This window comes from Dama dama, chromosome 11 (genome assembly GCF_033118175.1).
Source record: "Dama dama isolate Ldn47 chromosome 11, ASM3311817v1, whole genome shotgun sequence".
NCBI lineage: Eukaryota > Metazoa > Chordata > Mammalia > Artiodactyla > Cervidae > Dama > Dama dama.
The window spans coordinates 72,397,237-72,403,918 of record NC_083691.1 but is presented as its reverse complement, the minus strand read 5'-3'; the positions used below and the strand labels follow the sequence as shown (position 1 = coordinate 72,403,918).

The window sequence follows — 6,682 nt, the reverse complement described above, 5'->3', positions numbered from 1 at the left end:
CCCAGCCAGGATGGAATCTGACCTTTGGACCACTTAATGTCAATGCAAGCATCCAAATCAGTGTTCCAGAAAGTCAAGATACTGATGGGACCCTTACCCTAAAATAACTCATGACAGTCTCACCCTACATAATTTGTGACAGCCTGTTCCTTAAGGACAAATATTTCCTTTCCTGTGTCAGAGTCAGTCATAATTCCTGCCAAAACAACCTCGTGGTATTTGCCTTTTAAAGTCCCTGACTCTTTCTCTTCCCTGGAACATTCTTTCAGTTTTACCAGAATGTATGTCTACAAAATTGCAATTCTGAAAACCCCAAATAAACTATTTGCAGTGTTCTGCATTTGATGGGCTTCCCTCATAGCTCAGTTGGTAAAGAATCTGCCTATAGTGCAGGAGACCCAGGTTCAATCCCTGGGTGGGGAAGATCCCCTGGAAAGGAAATGTCTTACCACTCCAGTATTCTTGCCTGGAAAATCCCACAGACAGAGAAGCCTGGTGAGCTGCAGTCCATGGGGGTCGCAAAGTGTTGGGCATGACTGGGTGACTAACACTTTTCAGTGTTAGCACACAGGCAAAATGGATTTTCTATTACTATTACATACTTATCAATACTTTTTCTACTCCTTAGAATATACTCAGCTCTATTTGGGGGGGTGCTTAGAGAATCTTATTTTCTGTTTAGAAAGTTGACGAAGGAATGAGAGATACTGTGTAGTGGGCAATTTTAGTTAGAGACATTTTAATAACATGGAAGCCTAAGACAGAGTTTATAAAATGAGTTATTAGTTGAACCAGGAATGGAACCCAAGATTTCTGATTCTCAATTTGCAATTTAGCTTTGGGCCTTAGCGCATCATGTAGTGTCATTTTATTACCATTTTAAGTGCCCAGAAGTGCTTTATTCATAGACACCTCTGTTGCCAACTATCTTTTTAGAACCTGGCTCCAATTTTTTCCCCTTTCTCCAATACATAGCAAGCATGAATTCTATAAATTGCCAAAAAAGAAATGGGCACCCAGCCTTACAAGATTAGCTCTAAGAAGACACAATCATCTCAGCCAGTGATAAGAATTTCTATTCCTAATTGGCTCTGATAGGGAGTAGGGATATGGTTCTTGAGACCTAAGTCACACAGACATTGGAAAAGTGAAGAGAATGGTAATTTTCCAATGTCCCTGATTAAAGCCATCTGTGCTTCCCTAGTGCTATTCCCCTAATGTATTCTAATACAAAATAGCCTCTTCTCTTGTTTATTTTGGAACACAGCTGTTTTCTTAATTGAGCTTAACAGATAATGGAAGCACTGTTGCACCCCCACTCCCCTTCTCCAAACAAGCAGTTTGTGGGATTTGAGGAAGAGATGGGAGGGGACCATCTTTGCTATTGGGAATCTATCTGTATGTCTGTTCTAGTTCCCCAAATGTACTTATTTTTTTCTGTTGTAAAAAATAGGAGGTTGAAAATATATATGCGTATATGTGTGTACACACATGTGTGTTCTATTTCTCTTGGATTTTGAACTTGATTTGTTTTTACTTGTGTTATTTGATAACTTTCTCTCCACCTTGTTATCACATGATACATCTAGTGATTCAAGTTAAGGTTTCAAAGAAAATTTTTTTCTTGTACTTACCTTCTCCAAGCTTACTTGTACTTACCTACTCCAAGGAGTACAAATAATAGCAGTAAAATATATGTGATAATAGCAAAAAGGTTGGGAGTGAGTGATAAAGAAATTACAGTATCATAAGGTTCTTATATTTGTCAAATGTGAAGATGAGTTGAAAATAGTGAAATATGAACTGATTCAATATTGATTCTATCTGGACTGTGGTAAATTAAAAATGTAGCTACTGAAAAATAATTTTTAAAAAGTCTTATAGATAAAAAAAAGTAATACAGAAAGTAAAATGGAATGCAAAAGATATTTAATTAACCTAAAGATAACAGGATAAAAGTGAGAAATCATTAAAAAAGTTAAAATACATGGGATGAATAAAAAACAATAGCAAATTGGTCCATAAATATAATAAACTAAACACTCCAATTAAAGTTAGATATTGTCAGACTAGACAAAATAGCAAGGCCCAAACATAAAAGTAAAACACTTTAAATACTAAGACACAGATGGTTTGAAAGAAAAAGTTTGGAAAATGATATGCCATGTTAATAGCATAAGAAAGAAAAAAGAGTACTTCACACGAAGATAGTCATTTCATGATGATAAAAGTACTAATTGAGTGGAATGACATAATTTTAAACTTGTATATAACTAAAAACAGAACATCAAAATTTATAAAGCAAAAATTGACAGAGCTAAAGAAAGAAATAGATAAATCCATAATCATAGTTAGAGATTTTAAATATTTTGTTCTCAGTAATTGTCAGGCAAAGTTGAGAAAAGAATACACAAGGATATATTGTTGTTTAGTCGCTAAGTCATGTCTGACTCTTTTGCAACCCCTTGGACTGTAGCCCACCAGGCTCCTCTCTCTATGGGATTTCCCAGGCAAGAATAGTGGAGTGGGTTGCCATTTCCTTCACCAAGGGGATCTTCCTGACCCAGGGATCAAACCCGTCTCCTGCCTTGGCAGGCAGATTCTTTACCACTGAGCCACCAGGCAAGTAACACAAGGATACAGAGGCTGTTAAAAACACAGTCAACCCAGTAGGCCTAATTAACATTTAAAGTATACTAAATCCAACAATTATAGAGCACATATATTTTTAAAATAAGTTTCAAATTTGAAGATACTTAAAGCTTATAGACTAATATGTCATGATCTATCAGGTGGGATTTTTTAGTAGTATAAGAATTTCAACATATGTAAATCATTCAAAATAATGAACTACAGTAAAAGAATAAAGGAGAAAAAAATTATGTAATTGTCTTAATAGAAGCAAAAAGATGTTTGAGTAAGCCCCGTCATGATTATAAACTCCCAGGAAACTAAGAATAAAAATATAAGTCCATTTAATAAAGGGCATCTGTGAATATATTGAGTGCTCATTCCTAAGAATGGGGAAAAGGCAATGATGGATACCCTTATTTTTTTAGTATTATTTTCAAGTTTCCCACTAGTGTAACAGTAAGAAAAATTATAAAGATTGGAAAGAAAAGGCATAATATTTTTCACTTATAAAATATTAAAGAATCTGCAAAATTACAGAAATTAATAGGTGAACTTATGTCAAAGGGTAAATAGGTAAATGTCCATAAATAATCAAACAATTGGAAAATAAAGTTAAAAATAACATTATAAAGCATCAAAAATATCAAATGTTTAACAAGCACTTAAAATACGTGTAAAAACCTTTATCCTGAAAACTGTGAAATATTGCTGAATATAGAAGAAGAAAAGTAGTAGGAAAGGCCATAACTATGAATTAGAAGACATTTCAATTACTTTCAAATTTATCTATGTATTCAACTCCTGTCAATGGCCAAGCAGTCTTTTTTTAAAAATGGGAGTTGATTAAAAAATGAATTAATCTGCCTAAATAAGGCAACATAATATAATTTTTCTGTGTTTTAAGAAAAAAAGCCATAAAAGTCCAGTGAAAAAATGACAATTGAGAATGGGTCTTGTTTTCTGGGAGACACTAGAAAGTGGTGGGGTCTGTGTCACAGTGGAGAGCATGCTTGTCTCAGAGGAGGGTAGCACCTACTGAGCCATAGGGATTGTTGCTATGCAGTGATGGTGATAGCTAGAATTGCCAGGGTTTCCGAATTTTCAAATGAAGCTAGAAATCAGGATATTTATGTGAAAGCTTCTGATTGTTAATTTTTGAAACAATTCCATTCATTTTTTTCTAACCGTAAGAATGGGAAAAATAGAATGTCTGAGGATGTGAGGGTCATGTTTCATGCCTATGTGCTCTGGTAAAGTCTTTAAGACATGGTCATTCTGTAAAGAAGCTATTCAGTGGGGGAACAGGATAGAGTGTGCCTTTGAAGACTTAGATCCATGCCTACAAGGCAGGAAACCCAGGTTCAGTCCCTGGGTCGGGAAGATCTCCTGGAGAAGAGAATGGCAACCCGCTCCAGTATTCTTGCCCGCCCCCCCTGCAAAAAAAGGGGCTCAAAGAAATATTTGGGTGACTTCCCTGGTGGTTCAGATGGTAAAGCGTCTGCTTACAATGCAGAAGATCTGGGTTTGATTCCTGGGTCGGGAAGATCCTCTGAAGAAGAGGAAATGGCAACCCACTCCAGTATTCTTGCCTGGAAAATCCCATGGACGGAGGAGCCTGGTAGACTACAGTTCATGGGGTCGCAAACAGTCAGATACGACTGAGCGACTTCACTTTCTTTCTTTCTTTCACTATATATGTCAAGCAGTAACTTTAGCAGCTACTTAGATCCTACGTGAGGAAACATTTGAGCCTTGGAAAACTTAAATAGCATACACATGGAGGAGCTGACATTCAATCTCAGGGTTGTGTGATTCCAGAACTCAAATTCTCATATTTCTCCCAAGTATGGAGAAGAGGAGGAATGAGGGAAGGAGAGACGTCAGGAAGCAGTGCAGGTCAGGGGTGAGTCACAACCCCGCACAAAGCATGCGGTCTTCTAATTCGTGTCATCTCCTCCCACTTGCCACCCAGAGGAACAGCAAAGTGTGTGTTTGTTTGTTTGTTTTTATTGTTGTTTAAACACTGCATCTGGATTTAAAAAGCACCTACAAAGTACTGTGTCTGCACTTTGACAGTCAGCACATTTACTCTTTACACACAAACTTCTCTTGGAATGTCATTGTTGAGGACTTACCTCTTTCTCTGCAGACAAGGCTTATATTTTTGGCTCATCTCAGTGAGCATGCTAATTTCAAGAACTAATAATTTCCTTGAGCATCATGAACTAATAATCTCCTTGAGCATCTGGAGCCTGACAAATGAGCTGCGTTATCCCTCCTCACGTGTGATTAACAGCAAGAAGGCAAGCTCAGGAAAGATGGTTACGCACAGAGATAAAACAGAAGACAAACAAAACGACAGGGGCGCACAGGAATTCTGGGTAATCTTCCAGCCTGCCCGCCCAACGGGGTTGCTGAAGCAAGCACTCCCCTCCCATTCCTTCCCGAGAAACTCGGCCTTGTCAGCACAGTCCTTATGTGGGGTAAGAGGAGAAGGCCCAAGGACATGGGATGTTGTTCCAAATAAGGGTGGGTCCTTTCCCTCAGAGCGCCACAGGGGCAGTAATGCTTCCAGAGGGCTGTAAGCAGCTAAATTGAGTTGAGTTGGTTCTTATTAGCACAACATATAGGGAGGCAATCCTTACCGCATATAGAGGCTAAGCCATCTCCTATTGGTGTAGGCTCTTGGGCTCCCAAGTTACAGTATTTGTGCCATCCCTTCTTCCCCTTCACCTGCCCTGGTCGCCCACTCATTCATTTCCCTCAGGAAGTCTTACATGGCAAATACCAGGGACAAAGGCAAAGCAAAAGTAGGCAGAAAGACTTTGAGAAATGTCACTAAGGGGAAGACCATTGAGTGTATTTGTTAAAGGCAGGGTTACTCATTTTTTTTTTTTTTAAATAATTTAATTCAGTGGACATGCCCTCAGAACAGTCACAGCTGGTGGGTAAGACCCACCCTTACTCTCACATAATAAGTGCCACACTTATTATATGCCCAGTATTTATAGATCACCGAGGAGGGTGTGAATGCTTTTGCCTGAAGCCAGTTGGGAATAGGGAAGGGAAAGGCTCAGGCATTTAAGTGAGTGGTTGGTTCCACACAGTTTGAGCACTGTACAAGAGTGTCCAGCCCCTTCCACCATGCAGTTGTGCAGGGCAACCCTTTCTATAATCTCCCACCCAAGTTGGAACACTTTCAGTGGTAGGACTTCTCTGCAGTTTTTAGCATTCTTTGACCTCCACTCCTGTGAGATGCTTTCACTTGATCGATCTCACCCTTGATAACTGCCATGAGCCTTTACAGGAGAGTTGCAAACATCCTGGATTCAGTAAAGGATTGATGCAAGACTTGCATAGGTTCCACCCTGATGAAGGGACTGACCCTTTGCTGCTCTGCATCTCGCCAGCCCCAATTACTTTCTTTGCTTACAACCCAGATACTGAACTCATTTCTTTTTAGTATTTCCCCCCGGAATTTTCCTTAGGGCTTGACCTGACTTTTCTGTTTTCATGTACTTTGCTGTGAAATGATTGACACTTTGCTAATCTACATAATAGGTATTCACATGTGTTTATTCCTCAAGTCTATGCTCTAGCACTTCTCATGTTTGATAGAATAGGAGCCATGCTTCAGAGTCAGACAGGACTGGGTTTGAATCACATTTAATCACTGTATGTCTTTGGGCAAGTTACTCAAACTCTGAGTCCGAGTCCTCTCACAAAGCTGGTATAATGATAACACCTGCCTGGCTTAAGTCATAGAGGAGTTGCAAGCAGTTAATGAAACAATGCCCATAAACTAGCACAGTGACTAAAACGTAGTAAATTTTCAACAAATGTTACTTATGGTGCCAAATGGTACCTAGTCATGTCTAAATAGATGTTCAATAAACATTGCAAAATCAATAGGGAAAAGGGCCAAAAGATCCAAAATAAGAACACATACACAAATATCCTTCAGAGCTGAAGTTATAAATCAGGCTCATGACATATTTTATGTTCAAAGCCACATTTTCTAGGATAGGAAGGCTGTACAGTGTACAGA

At 38.7% G+C, this 6,682-nt stretch overlaps 1 non-coding gene across 1 annotated transcript; it reads left to right on the top strand.

Annotated features, from left to right (window-relative positions):
- Positions 1–351: 351 nt before the first annotated feature.
- Positions 352–424, top strand: TRNAY-AUA (transfer RNA tyrosine (anticodon AUA)). The gene has a single exon. It is a non-coding gene; the product is annotated as a tRNA-Tyr (tRNA).
- The last annotated feature ends 6,258 nt before the right edge of the window (positions 425–6,682 follow it).